Source organism: Octopus bimaculoides, chromosome 1 (assembly GCF_046866305.1).
Source record: "Octopus bimaculoides isolate indiv1 chromosome 1, ASM4686630v1, whole genome shotgun sequence".
NCBI classification, from domain to species: domain Eukaryota; kingdom Metazoa; phylum Mollusca; class Cephalopoda; order Octopoda; family Octopodidae; genus Octopus; species Octopus bimaculoides.
Window position 1 is genome coordinate 66,804,247 of NC_142928.1, and position 16,064 is coordinate 66,820,310.

Genomic DNA, 16,064 nt, shown 5'->3' on the forward strand with positions numbered 1-16,064 from the left:
AGGTAGGTATCAGAGAATATAGGTGTATATCTGCACCAACGACATTTTAAATCATGTGGAGTCGACTCAGTCTTTCATTAAATACTTTCGACTCCAGCTAAATGTATTGAATGGTATTTGCTTTCCTTTATTGCTATTCACATATGTGTGAATGCCAAGGAATGTGAGTGTGTGCGTGTGAAGATAGATAGATAGATAGATAGATAGATAGATAGATAGATAGATAAATGATATGTAGACAGGTAGGAAGGTGGGTAGGTATAATGAACGTGACAAAATTATAAACGATCTGTACGTAAAAGAAAAATCAATCATTAGAAAATTGAGAGAACACAATTTTGGATAATTAGCATGTTGTCATTGGTGATGAAGGAAATGTCGAGAGCAAGAAGACGACGGTGAAAAGCAGACACTACACATTCCTAAAATAAAAAGATATTTCCAAATATTATTTTAATTTTGCATTTCGAATGGATGGACTTAATGACAACGGGTACAACGACGACGACGACGACGACGATAAATAGAAGGGGAATAGAAAGAGCAGTGGGAAAAGAAGGTAATAATAGAATAATAGTTGTTTCAGTTAAAGGAAAATATCATTTTGATATTAGTGTTGTTGAAGTTGTTGAATTGGCATTGTTATTGATATTGTTATTGAGATTGTTGTTTGATGATTGAAGCTAATTCTTGTGGAAAAGACTCAAGAAAAATTTCTAGCCAGTCATACACATTCACATATATCAACACTTAAACAAAGACGCGTGTATATATGTGTGTTGCCTCTTTCACTATTACTCTCTAACGAAAGAGGTTAATAGCGAGAGGAATAGCTAGAGGGAATTATTGATTTCTGGTGTAGTCACAAGATTTCAAGCAAATGACTCTATTTCTTGATTGATACTTTATTTTTTCAAAATCGTATTTGAGCTTGGCGTAATTTGAACGCAGAACTTAAAGGACCGTAACTAAATGCTGTAGAGCATTTTGCCCGACTTTCTGTCGAACTGATTTCCTACAGACATACAAGACTAAGAATTTTGTGTAGAAAGGAAACATGATTATATCGAACTCAGTACTTCGGTAAGGCGGAGAACTGGCAGAAACGTTAGCACGCCGAGCGAAATGCTAAGCGGCATTTCGTCTGAGTTACTTTCTGAGTTCAAATTCCACCGAAGTCGACTTTGCCTCTCATCCTATCGGGGCCGATAAATCAAGTACCAGTTACGCACTGCAGTCGATGTAATCGACTTAATCCCTTTGTCTGTCCTTGTTTATCCCCTCTATGTTTAGCCCCTTGTGGGCAGTAAAGAAATAAGAAACGTTAGCACGCCGAGCGAAATGCTAAGTGGTATTTCGTATGTCTTTACGTTCTGAGTTTAAATTCCGCCTTTCATCCTTTCGAGGTCGATAAATTAAGAACCAGTTGCGTATAGGGGGCGATCTAATCGACTGGCCCCCTCCCCAAAAATTTTGGGGCCTTGTGCCTAGAGTAGAAAAGAACTCAGTACTTCGGTGGGACTTACTTTTACGGACCATGGAAGTATGAAAAGTAATGTTAATTCCCGTAGGATCTGAACTCTGAACTCGAAGATCAGGAACAAATACTGCATGACATTTCCTCCAAAGCTCTAACGATTATTGAAACAGAAAAAGAAATCATTAACGAAATCGATAGAAATAGTCAGTGAAAGAGCAGGAGGAGGAGTTACAGAAGGACTGGTGCTATTTAGCCCAAGCTCAGCTCTGAGTAAGCAAACCTATAATCAAAAGCATTCCAACCGTGACTATCCGTTTTGTTTTGTTTTTGTGGGGGAGTAGTGGGAGGATGAATTATGTAGAACTACGTTGACTATTATCCTTTCTTTCTTTAAGTCGTTAGGAGGAGGGTTTGGCAACCATTTCTAGTAGGTCAAGAGATTATGCAGTGTCTTGCTGGTAAACTTTTCGATATTGCTTTCAAGTGGATAAGATGATACGCAACAGAGTAAAACAGGATCTATTTTGTAACAAATTATGTTATTTATGCCTGTTGATCCTCTTTAACGCCATATGTTGTAACTAATATTTGTGAACCATTTCACAAACATCTATTCGTTGGACATTAACCACCTTGGACATTAACCACCTTGAACATTAACCACCTTAGACATTAACCACCTTGGACATTATAATTTCAAAGAGAAATGCAACAGATCAAACATTTTGGAATAAACAGATATAAAATGCTTGTATATTCGACTTCTCAGCGTTTGTATTTTATTGTCCAAGTTATATCTAAATATAGTTCAAGGAGGATTGTTCTCGATGCTGATCACTGAATAAAGTAAATACCTTTCTACAACAGCCTGTCTTCGTATCAAGTAAGGAAAGTTTGTGTAGCAGTTTTTAAAAGCTGTTCCTCGTGAACAGTCGTCTGTCGCATAACAATGACAATATAAGTTATAACTTAAATAGATTTCCCAAACTACTGTTGTTGGAGATATCAGACGCGGTTTTGCACAAATCTTTCTCAAACCACCCTTCCGCTTTGAAAAAAAGAATACATTAGAGAGCACAGTATTAGATGCACAGTTATTGAAACAAAATATATGACAGGGTGGTCACTTCTAGATTGCTTTTGATCAAGGCTCACCTGGAGATAAACAACAAGAAACAACAACGACAAGAAATCTTTCTCCGACGAAAGATTCTTCTCGACGTTTTCTCCTCGGAGCAAAATTATTTGTTACACTTTATGAACATTTCGTATTGTTATGTATTTATGTGTCGCTAGTTTACTCAATTGAAATGATCCTGAGAACTTTATTTTAGGTTTAATTCAATAGTGTTCAGTTGGTGCTCTATGACTCATCGAATTTACACTGTAGATAGTGACTCTTCCATCTGTATCTTGCTGTTTGCGACTTTGTATAGCACTCTACGGTTATGTACAACTCTATTATTAATCGGGAAAAAATATTTGGTCCATACCAGCTTGATGACCGGGAATCTCCGGTCCCTTTTTCACAAATATCTTCCAATTCAATACTTAATATATTTCTTTTGATAATACTTTTGTTTACACTTTGGCTCTCGAAAGTCAAACGCCAGTCATGATGTGAGTGGTCTGTTCTTCCACGCCTTGCTGCTAATATTATTGCTTCTCTGTTTCTAGTCACATTTTGTATTCTTTTTAACCTAATTTTCTGCTCAAATAGTAGGTGTACTTCCCAGCTGGCATTAACTTTTGCCTTTTCTCTTGATTGTTACTTCTCTTCTGTAAGTGAAGATCCTGGTTTCGCTTCTCGAACTGGAGGTTACATTGTGTTCTTCAGCAAAACACTTCATTTCACGTTGCTCCAGTCCACTCAGCTGTAAATGATTAACCCTCCCTGCAACAGACTGGCGTCCCATTCTATCTTGGTCACTTATACTCCGTGGGAACCTCGCAACCGGACCTATGAGTCCTAGCAGACAACACTATAATGTCCAGGAACATATCTTTCTTCTGTGCTTCCTTAAAAAACAATTCCTCATTTTTCCATGATTTTCGCGAGTTCATGAATTTGTAGAGATTCCATGTAACTCTTGTTGTTTTCAGTTATTGAAAATCAAGCTAACATATGTAACTTGCTCCTGCTGATAATCTGAAGAAACGTGGAGATGTAGCGATTGCAGACAACTGAAATCAAAAGCATATATTGATGATTAATAAGATATATATATATACTAACTGTGCTGAATAGAGGTAATAAACCGTCTTTACGATACAGATACTATTTTCATTTGAGTTATTTCATTTCACTTATTTTTTGTATCTCTCACTTACGTTTTTCTTCATACCTCTTGGAATGTGATGTAAGTATGCCATAAACCTTATTAGGATGAGGATAGCATCGAAATCTCTTCTCGCTAGAACTTCGGAATTAACGTCATCTAATGGAGTTCACCCCACTCTAAGCCATTAGCAACAGCTATAAATCGCTGGTGTGGGAGGAAAGTGACGTAAAATATAATAGAACTTATGCAGCAGATTTAACCTGCAGGGAAGTTTAGTTCAATCTTGATTGTTAACAAAATACGTACATGCGTATGCATGTATGTATGTATGTATGTATGTATGTGTGTGTATGTGTGTGTGTGTGTGTGTGTGTGTGTGTGTGTGTGTGTGTGTCCGTCCGTTAAATAGTTATTTTGCCTGTTTACTTTAAGCGGACAATAGGTTGTATTCATATCGTTTATAATTTCCCCAGAAGAGATTTTCAAATAAATATTTCTAGATGCATCGACGTTATACAGGTTTCATATAAATGTATGTGCGTGTATGTATAATGTATATATACGCATATATATATATGTGTGTGTGTGTGTGTGTGTGTGTGTGTGTGTGTGTGTGTGTGTGTGTGTGTGCGCACATATACCCATATATATTATAAATATGTATGTGTTAGGGAAAAGAAAAGAGCACTGAATACATATCGTGAATGTTAAATATTTGCAATACTCTTTGTGACTTAAACCTCTTTTGCTCAAAACTTTACAAACGTAAAAGCATGTCTATTTATGCAGATGCGGCAGTGTTAAGAAGTGAAGTAACTGTGAGTCCTAAACAAGCCTGATTGTCATTGGATGTTATGTAAAGTTCGTTCCTATTTGTGGGTTCGAGTCACCTGAACGTAACAGCAATTCGGCGGTTGCTTGATTTTGGAGTAATTAGAAGATAGTATTGATCAACTAGTGAATGATGAAAAGTAGAGTTTTCATTGCTTTCATTAGAAATTCTAGCAGAATCTTTTGTAAAATTTGTGAAAAATTATTATATTGTAATTATCAAATACTGGTTTAAAATTAATAAATAGAGAGCTCCGTTGGTAACAGCAGGTTCAAATTTAGTATCCTTGTTATAGGATGATGCGGTGGGTTGTTATAATATATGCAGTTTCTTGGGGAGGCAAAACAAGGCCCGTCCATTTCGCCCATATTCAGAACAAATATGGAAGGCCTTGTAGAGTACTCTCCAGGTTATGCTGAGCAGGCTATTTTGCTCGCCCCGAAGCCTCCTGATACTATGAAGCTGCGAAGTAGAGTTTTTCCCCGTACCTACACTGAAGGAGTATATATAGTGGATGAATCTTCCCTTGAAGTTTTTGGCGGTGGATCTCGTGCAGTATCTCGGGATAACAACAGGTGAAGTAAAGGACTCCAAAGCAGCATTTGGGAAGGCAGTATCCCTTCAATGAACAGCTGGATTAATTTAAGCAGATGCAAATAGGTACCGGGGTTAGGGGCTCTAAAGATGTATGCCTTTATCAGTTGTAGCCTGTAATATTGGAACTGGCGTTATCTAGATAGGATTAACTTACTTTGACATTATGCATACTAAAGAGTTTGAGGTATTTATGTGTATTTAGGTTTGGGAAATTGGGTCTAATGTGGGATAAAATGCTTCTGGTCATATTCGTAGAGACATCTGTACTAAATGGAGAATTTAACCAATTTAGTGGGATCTTCCACATACGCTCTTCCTCCTCTGAATAAGTCACATGAAAAAGAAAAAGGTAAAAACTAATGAGATTAAACCTAGAATTAAAACTCTGTTGTTAACTGACGGTGCAATTCTTGTTCTACAGCATTTGCCATACTTCTAATCTTGAAAAATAGATACAAACTAAAAATATAGCTGTAGAGACCACAGTTGCAACAGTTAACAAGTTAACGTTGGTCTGTGTTGTTTGTCTGTTATTCTGCTGTGGGATGACGTGATGGATAAAACTAGTGGGCCGAGATAGTTTTCAAAGACTGAGCTCAATCCAAGACATTCGTATCGACTTCCTATCTCACAACGCATTCACGTACTCCATTTCTTAATAGTGTATATATTAAAAAAAAAAACATTCAGTCTGTAGAGTCTGATTCTTATCGCCTTTCATTACTTTAGACAGATCAGCTTAAGATTAATATATTCATCGAATTCCTTGATCTAACATAAAGAAATTTTATGAAATATTGCAAGTTCTAGGCAATAAAACCCTCTTAAGTAAAATAGTCTACCTTTTTCCTAGATATTTCATTTCATTTTATTTTTTATTTTTCTTTATATATATTTGTCTCACCTGTCAGTCTCGTACACACATCCATTCACGCGCGCACTCAGTCAATTATCTATTTTCTTTCTCTATTTCACTTCTCTATCTCTTCAGTCTTTCACATGTATTTACTTAATACACCTAACGTTAAGTTTATTTTGATTTATTTATTGCTTGCTGTAGCTAAAATATCCAATACATTTTCAGGAATGCTCCTAAGCCATCAAAAAAAAAAACTTTACCTCGCTTATATTCTTCTCTCGTTACAAAATTACGTTTATAGAAGCTCCTTGCTAAATCAATTGCTTTAAATATTTACTTCCTCACTTTAAATTGTTTACATATTTTTATCGACCTCTGCAACTAAAACTAAATAGGTGAATTTCGGGCTTATAAATGACACATACCATCAAAGCTGGCGCCTATGTAAATAAGGATCTGTGTTGTGAAACTACTTGGATTTTTTAACTCCATGCATCGCGTTTTCTAATATACCACAGCCGCCAAAGGACCTGTATTTAGCCGTCGTTAGATGTGCTAAAGTAGCAGCTTATCTTTCCCACCACTTCCTAGTGTCTTTAAAAGAAAGGAGGGCATTGGATAATATAGCCTGAAATTATTTTAAAAGACAAGATCACAGTTGTAATGTTTTTGTTTATAAATCTGCTCAAGCAAGATTATCCTGGAAGATAAGTAACAATAATTACGTATTTATATAATTGGGTAGAATGTAATTTCTTAATGTTCCTATATTTTCTAAGGGCATCAGTGGCTTAGGTGATGTGAAATAGGTTTAAATCGATCATCGAAAACCTGAAAGCTCTATCTTTGTTCTATTCGTGCCCGACATGAATATATATCAAGAAAGTCATTGATTTCTAGCGCTGGTAATTACTCATATATTTAGGAAATAAACACAGCCAATGAAATCGACCCAAGTAATTGACTGGTACATATATTATCAAACTTGGCTGGCAGTTATTTATCAAAGTGGTATTTACTTTATTGAATAAAAAGAGAAAAGAGAGAAACGGGCCGGGCAGAATTTACTCTAAAGCTTACAGAGACGTGAATACTGCAAACATTTGATCCAACGTTGAAAATTGTACTAATATTAAGTTGCAGAGCTCTCTGGAGTCAATAAAATAAGGTATCAGTGAGCTACTGGTATCGATAATATACAGTTACTCCTCAACCCTACAAAGTTACTAGCCTTATGCCTAGATCAAAAACAATATTAAATGGCAGAATCTTTAGGGCGAAGACCCAATGCCTTACAATATTTGTTCCTGCTTTTTACGTTGTGAGCTTAAATCCAGGTCGATAAAATGAAATACCAGTGATCTAGTAGGTCAATTTTACCCGCTTACCATCTCCCACCACAATTATGTCCTTGTGTCTCTAGAAACGATAATTCATATCGTTATCATTAAGTATGGTAGAATTGTTAGAGACAGACAAAATACGTTGCATTTAGTTACGGCCGTTTTCGTTCTGAGTTCAAATCTGGCCAAGTTCAACTTTGCCTTTCATCCTTCCAGTGAAGTGCAAAAAGTCGATGATATTGGCTGAACACGCCTGTAAGCCTTCTGTCTAAAAAAAAAAAAAAACGATGCTATGTACGGCGACGAATTAGCAGAATCGTTACTACTTGTGCTTAAATTAGAAACAATTATTACTGTAATGTACTCGTGAAATAAAGAAAGAGAGAGAGAGAGAGAGAGGTAAGTTTCTTGGATGATATATTGAACGAACGGTGGAAGAACGGAAGGATCGAACCGTCTCTATGATATATCTATGATAGTCTATGTCTCTTTTTGATTCTCAAATGACTGTGTTCACTTAGATAAATGGACCTTTACGAGATAAACACGGAGAGTGGCAACGGTAACATCAGTGGTTCTCCTTTTAACTAACAGTTTAACTTCCTCATGTAAAATGGCTAGGAAAAAGCTGTGTCTAACAAACTTTTTGACTCGATACACAAAGTCGTCTATTCGACCTCAACCCGAGTTAGGTTACGGACTGCGCAGTTAACATCACCATTGATTACTTACGTAAATACAATGTCTCAAATATTACAGAAGCATCTTATTTCAAATGAATCCGAAACAATTCGATGTATTTTGGCAAACACTATTGCGAAACACATCCAAAATTATCATGTTATTTTACGCAAGTTATCTTCTACGCAATTATTATTTTGTATCGCTAGGTAGCCTTCTAAACTAACTCGTTGAGTACTACACCCATCCATATACAGCGGAAGCACCTGTCTCTTTTTTGCACTCCATATTGTCTCCGGCATCCCAAACTACCCACTAATCGCTTTATTTTTTAATTCTTTCTCCATCAGAATGTTCATATATTGGAATTTCTTTCCTCACCCACGTGTTTTACTGAAAATGTTAACATACAAATGTCCAAATGGAGCATAAAACGTTTCAATATCACCAGTTTGGAAGAATCTACGAAGGTTAGAAATACAGATTCGCCTCATTAAAACAATCGACGTTCTTGATTTCTTGTTATTTTTATTTTATTTTATTCTATTTTATTTCCTCCTTAGTTGTGCAGAAAAGAGCAGTAGTAACTGCCGGAGAAAACAAATTCTTTTCAAAGTAGGTCTGAATTAAGGCACAGATTCCAAGTCGATAGTATTTGCCTTTTAGTTAAAATGGGAAGAGCAGCGTCCGTATCCCTTTCTTTTTCCAGCACTTCTGAGACTGGTATTGAAAAATTAAGATAGGTGGTTATCCTCAAACCGGAGATCCAGTTTCAATGCCCGCAACAGACTGAACTCTGGTAAATGTACCGAAGAATTAGTTGATAGCGTTAAACCAGTTTATAAATCTAAGTTCCTTAAACCAAAAATTGAAACGCAAAGTTCAAATATCACATGGCACCTCATCTGATGCTGTATCAATTCCGCCAATTTATCGACCTAGACTGGACCCTTCATTTTATTTTATTTCCTCTCTGCAAAGAGGAAATGCAAAGAGGAAATGCAAAGTTGATCTCTGTGGGGTTTTCAGATCACAGGGAGCCGGAGCATACACTGCAAGCCATTTCATTCTATGCGCAAATAACTCGCTGTCTACGATCAAAGAAATGATATCATAATATATAAACGATTTTTGTGTCCTTTTGACGATTTGAAGATTTTTGTCTCCTTTTTTCGGAGACTGTCAGCGGCGTTGGAGAGCATAAAGATTAAAGTTGTAGATGAGAAGTTAGCTGACATAAAGGACTGGAAACCATAAGAATATTGAAAAAGAGTTGCCTGTATCATGATTCGCGCCGGGTGCCAAAATGCCGACATCATAACACCTGCTTAATGTTCTGTGAACACTGTAAAAGCTGTAAGACGTGGCATGGACATCATGTAAACTATGATTGTCTTTACCTATGTCGCCTGAGAGGGTGACTTTATGTCGCACCACATCTATGAGCAGGTCCTTCAGGCAACTATGTGAAGCTGCTGGAGACTGTGCTCAAATCCTGGCTGTATGATTTGGCTCCTTGCCATACTTCTAGGAAGGATCAGAAGTGCTTGTCGGAGAATTTCTACGACCTTACCAGCCCTAATTTCTGCCCTCCTAATTCATCCAATTCTGACCCCATTGGTTACTGTGTGAGGGGTGATTGAGAAAGACACCGACCGCTCTGCCTGCAACACCAAGGCCTTCGGCTTGGCCCACCAAGGCCTTCGGCTTGGCCCACCAAGGCCTTCGGCTTGGCCCACCAAATTTAGCCCGAACATCTTGTACGCCAAAAGAACCGGGTATTGCAAGCAAAAATAAATATTGAAAACAAAACGCATTTGCGCAAATTTGGATATATGACAGTTTAACATAATAGCGATGATATATATATATATATAAACACAAAATGGGACAAGAACGCAAAACATCCATACAATTAGGTGATACAAGAAAGGGACAACAAAACATCCAGAAGGACGAACGATACAAAGATAACAAGGACGGATCATTCGGAGTTTTCTTTCCTCAGTCGAGTTCTAGATTATCTTTGCAATTTCGGCTGGTTATACACGAGATTACTCCATCTGGCCAGCCCCAAGGAAAAACTAAGCTAAGATCATTAGATTCCTTGGAAGAAAGCAGCGAATGTATACGAAAACAAGGACGGAAAAAACAGAGAAAGTTACACAAATACAAATAACAGGACATGACACATATATATAAAGAGAGTGTACATGTATGTATGTGTGTATGTATGTATGTATGTATGTATGTATGTATGTACGTATGTAGGTATGTACTGATTGCTCTTTATTTTTAAAAATTTTGCTTGATTATATTTTCAAAGACTTTGACAAAGGAGTTAAATTTGTTTTTCGTAATAGTGGGGTATAGTTAGATCATTGGAGATTCAAATTGGCGTAACACACGTTGCAAGATCCTTTGATAAGGCTCATAATTGTGGAACGTTTTCCACATGTAAAAGCATTTGGGCTGACCATTAGGAGGTTGTGACAATTGTCCTGGACATCCTCACTTTGAAGGGCTTCCATGGGACCTTCGCAAAGTGGTTGGAGTGTTACAACAAGTGCATTGAAGCTAGATAACTAGAATTTTGTGCTTCTTTGAAATCAATAAGTTTCACTCCTGAAAAAGTCTGAAAACTTCTGGACGGCATTTTGTATGTTGAATAACAGTCTGTAACTGATCTTTTCAAGAAATGTAGCATCTCAACTATTGAAATTTTCTTATCCAGCCTCAACATGAATGAAATGATCACGTCATTCAGATGGGTGACGAATTCCTCCACAACACTCTCCTCTGCATTAAAATGTATGATGAAGTACGAAATGTTGGGAAACCTCTCTTATGACACAAAGAAAAACTAGAATTCATCCTGCCTATTTCAAAGTAAACTATGAAGGAAACTGTGCTGCTAAGTTGAAGGCAATTTTGAATCTTCAAAGTTAGATAACTTAATAATTAACACAAAAAATACAAATCCATTTTGTCACCAATTTGCTCCTATTATTTTTTTAAGGACCGGTTTTATTTGTAAACTTAAAGTTGATTTGATGTCTTACCGTAGAAACAAGCTTTATGTATATAATTGAATGGTAACATCACTCGTGTATTGAAACCGACGAAAGAATTCCATCAGTCATCATCATCATCATATATATATATATATATATATATATATATATATATATATATATATATATATATATATATATATATATATATATATATATATATATATATATATATATATATATATATATATATATATATATATATATATATAATGTTGCACGAAGCAGCGTTGAATAACATTTTCGTGTGAAGTCGTAATTAAAACATTCGAGTGCATTCGGGCATGAGAAAACCTTCCGCTGTGGAGATACTCCCAGGGGAAAATTCTTCTTTCAGACATGTATGAAGACATGTTTTAGGCTGGGAATAATGTCATCGAATCGATGATCTTCTCACGTCCGAATGCGCTCAAATGTGTTAAATATGACCGCACACGAACATATATATATATATATATATATCCTCACGTGGTCATTTTTCTTTTCTTTCAGGGCTGTCCTAAGGACTGGACGTATTCTATATCTCTCTTCTATCTTTTCTCTTGTCAAAGAAAATATTTCTCCAGTATTAGCTATTTTACCCTCGTTCTGGTCTAACGACCCTCCATGTTTGTTTTCGTTCGGTTTCGTTGTATGTCTCCACTGTCCTGTTTTTGTTCCCAACTTTGACCCTCCATAAATCCCAAATTTTATTTTGGTATTTATGGGAGCAACTGTCTTCGAAGACTCATATTGACGTTCATTGCTCGAAATGAGAAGATAGACAACCGACAACTGATGAAGGGTCGTCCTTTATGTTACTTGTCCTGTTTTCTATCTGTTTGTCTCGTTGTTTGCGTATTGAACTCATTTGTTTTCGTATTTCATGTTGTTTACTGTTGGTGACGTCCTGTACCCATATATGCATATATATATATATATATATATATATATATATATGTATATATATAAATATATATATATATATATATATATATATATATATATATATATATATATATATATATGTATGTATGAATGTTAGAAATAAATATTTTGTATGCGTAACAAGAATGTTCTATGTAATAGCTTTAGCAGATACTGTATGATAGCATAAATTAATAAATTAATATCTCAGCATGATAGTATATAATGTATATATATATGTCAGTGCTAAGAATCGAACGACACGGGAAAAATATATCCAGATAGATACATTAAATTAAGCATACATACTGTGTACGTTCTTTATCAAAGATGTGGATCCATGCTTTTATCAGAAATGTGCTGAAAAATTATATACATACATCTTTATTTTGTCCGAATATTTACATATTTATTAATCTTATCCTCTTTTTTCATTACTTCAATGATTCGGCAAAGGGATGAACGCTTTCACAGCCTCCATTCAGCTCACCTCCACGAATTCCTGACCTTCTACCTAAACCAAAAACTCAACTTCTTTCTTTGTTTTTTTTGTTTCTTCTTTTGTTTCTTTTCTTTTATTTTGTTTTTCTTTTTTGTTTTTACTTTCTTCTCTCAGATTACTGCAAGAACTGACAATAACAGGAAAGACCCACGCACTGAAAGATGAATTTACAGTTAGTTCTTGAAATAAATGAGTTTTGCCAAATGCATCGCAATCTAAATATAGGCAGACATATACAGGTTGGAATAAACAAGATATAATCTGAATTAGATTCGAGATACGTTTCACAGCAGATAATTATTATTATCATCATTATTATTATTATCATTATTAATATTATTATTATAATTATTATTATTATAATTATTATTATTATTATTATTATTATTATTGCTGCCATTGTTGAGGTTATTGTTGTTTTTCTACTGCTGCTGTTGTTGTTGTTGTGGCTGGTGGTGGTGGTGGTGGCGGCGGTGGCGGCGGCGGCGGTGGTGGTGGTGGTGGTGGTGGTGGTGGTGACGATGATGAAGATGATGATGATATTGACGATGACGACGATGATGACGATGACGAAGACAACGGTGCTATTATTGATATAATAATTCTCTTTCGAGTGGAAATACTTTCTTGTCACAGGCGCATAACTTGGCATGCTTTTTTTACCCCAGCAGTAGCGTAACTGAAATACTGGAGCTGTCTTTAGAATATGGAAAGCGAAGTAAAAATGCCAGCAATTTTCGAAAGCTCATTCTTCTGATGTCGAAGAAAGAATAGCAGCAGTCGAACATCTTTTTCAAAGAAAGAAAAAAAATTACATGTATGAGTGCATGTTTGTGAGCGTGCTTGTGCGCGTGTATATGGATATAGGATGTAGATATATACGTGCACACGAACGTACATTTGTATATAGATAAATACATACATACACATATACATATATATGTAAGGTATGGATTTCTGTTTCCTACAACTGTGCGTACCTACATGCACATGTACGTAGGTACGTTTCAGAAAATTACATGTATATAGTGTATAAATATATGTGGCTACATAAATACATCCATCCATCCATCCATCCATCCATCCATCCATCCATCCATCCATACATACATACATGCATACATACATACATACATACATGCATGCATACATACGTACATACATACATACATACATACATACATGCATGCATACGTACGTATATACATACATACATACATACATACATACATACATACATACATATATATATACATACATCACGGTATTATCTACCGATGAGACATGACTTTGTAGCTAGGAAACTCTACAATGAAATCCGTCGGAAGGATATACCCGAGGACAAAGAAATAAGAACCCACAATATATATGTGTAGCGTGACGATCATTTCTAGAAAAGTTGAAAATCTCTTGGATGTTACCTTGGATGCCTACAAGCAATCGCATGCCCCGTGGTTGTAGGCCAGTTCCACAATTAAATGATTTGGTGTGTCTTTGTATTTTTTTCCTTTTTGTTTTCTTTGAAATTATTGCTCACTAAATCAAGCTGTTGTCGAATCTCTCCGTCATTATAGTCTGCAAAAGAAGCGACCAATATCCCAAGTCACTTACGCGCAGGTTTGAAATTACATACTTCCTGCTGGTCAGGGCTGAACATTCTACTCCTACCCATCGCCGCAGTATATATTGTTTTCAGTGTCTTTTCCAAGAAATACTTGTCTCTTCTTTCGACACTCATTACCACACATCCAAGAAGAGAGAGTGAAAGACCGAGAGAGAGAGAGAGAGAGAGAGAGAGAGAGAGAGAGAGAGAGAGAGCAGAGTAAGAGAGTGATTGCAAGAGAGACAGACAGGCTGATAAACAGGCAGGTAGACAGACAGCTTGAAGAGTTGTTGTTATGGTTTATGAAGGATTTGTTGAACGAGTGATGCGAAGAGAATGACATAGGAAGGGAGCGGAAAGATCGAGAAAGATTAGGAATACGAGAAAGGTAGAAGGCCCAAAGAGAAAGAAGTATATATTTTTATTTATTCAGACAACTGGTAGAAGTTTTCACAAGTAAAGAGAAACTAATGAATTTGCTGTACATCAGAAAATTCTGCAACATTTACAAGAGATAACATGACTATCTCATATGGCAAAGTACCAGTCTAGTGCAATCTAGTCTCAACAGCTAAAGTATCACAGTAATACCGAAAACTGCTGCTTCAGTATTATCTTATCCGCTCACACATTTCACATCATTTTAAAATGTATACACCACACACACACGTACGTATGTACACATGTATGTATGTATGTATGTATGTATGTATATATATGTATGTATGTATGTATGTATGTATGTATGTATGTATGTATGTATGTATGTATGTATGTAGTTACTGCAGCAATCATAGACAAACTGGTGACTTCGGTGCAGAAAAAACAATGACTGCGGTGAGGATTGACATGTTTTCAACAATGGGTGTGCACAACAGGTTCAGTCAACAGAGACACTGCCATGGTGTGAATGACTTCTAGTCTTTCCTTGACCGTCACTTTAGAAGGAAAACTTTAATGTTAAACTTGAAACTCGTCGGCAGCCAATGACGTTGACTAGTTCTTTTGGAGATATCTGCCATCATTATTCAGAGAGTGAGATTGGTAGCGTACAAGATCCTTCCTTATTTTTAAAAGCACCATGCACAGGCATCGATTGTACCGAAATCGTCATCTTATACTCGAGAACAAGGAAGCAATCATTATGCATGTATGTATGTATGTATGTATGTATGTATGCATGTCTTTCGCTTTGGCATAGTGAGACTAATAACCTGGTGTTGAACTCAATGAACATATGATCTAAAACTCAAAGTTAGGTGAATATAGAGTGATAATAGGAACAAAAGGATGACACTAGAAAAAACAAAGGTTATGTAATGAGTTACATTAGCTTACAGCTGTTTCGACTATAAAATGTGGTGAACTCCTAGATGAATGCTTGGGTAACATCCTATAGCTGTCATCTCTCTGTTCCTATATATATATATATATATATATATGTATATACTATACCGGCTGTAGCGAAGATTCAAAGTCTGTGGTGTTAAAATCCTTCTTAAAGATTCGTGTGTTTTTTCTTCAAAATCGCTACCTTTCATTATTGAATTGACTAATTGCAAGCACTAAAGCAGACTTATAATCTAGACTTATAAAGCAGACTTATAATATCCGTAGGAAGCTTCAAATTTAAAACATTCGTGTGTGTGTGTGTGTGTGTGTGTGTGTGTGTGTGTGTGTGTGTGTGTGTGTGTGTGTGTGTGTGTGTGCGTGCGTGCGTGTGCGCATGTGTGTAAGTATGCATGTATGTGTGTGTGTGTTTTGTGTGTGTGTTCGGAGAAACTTTAGCTGCTCAAATACCAAGAATTGAAAAATTCTCGTTATCAGTAAGAATGCCTATTATCTAATCAATAATTTTATTTATATATCTAATTTCTACAATAAGAGGAACCAGACACAAAGCAT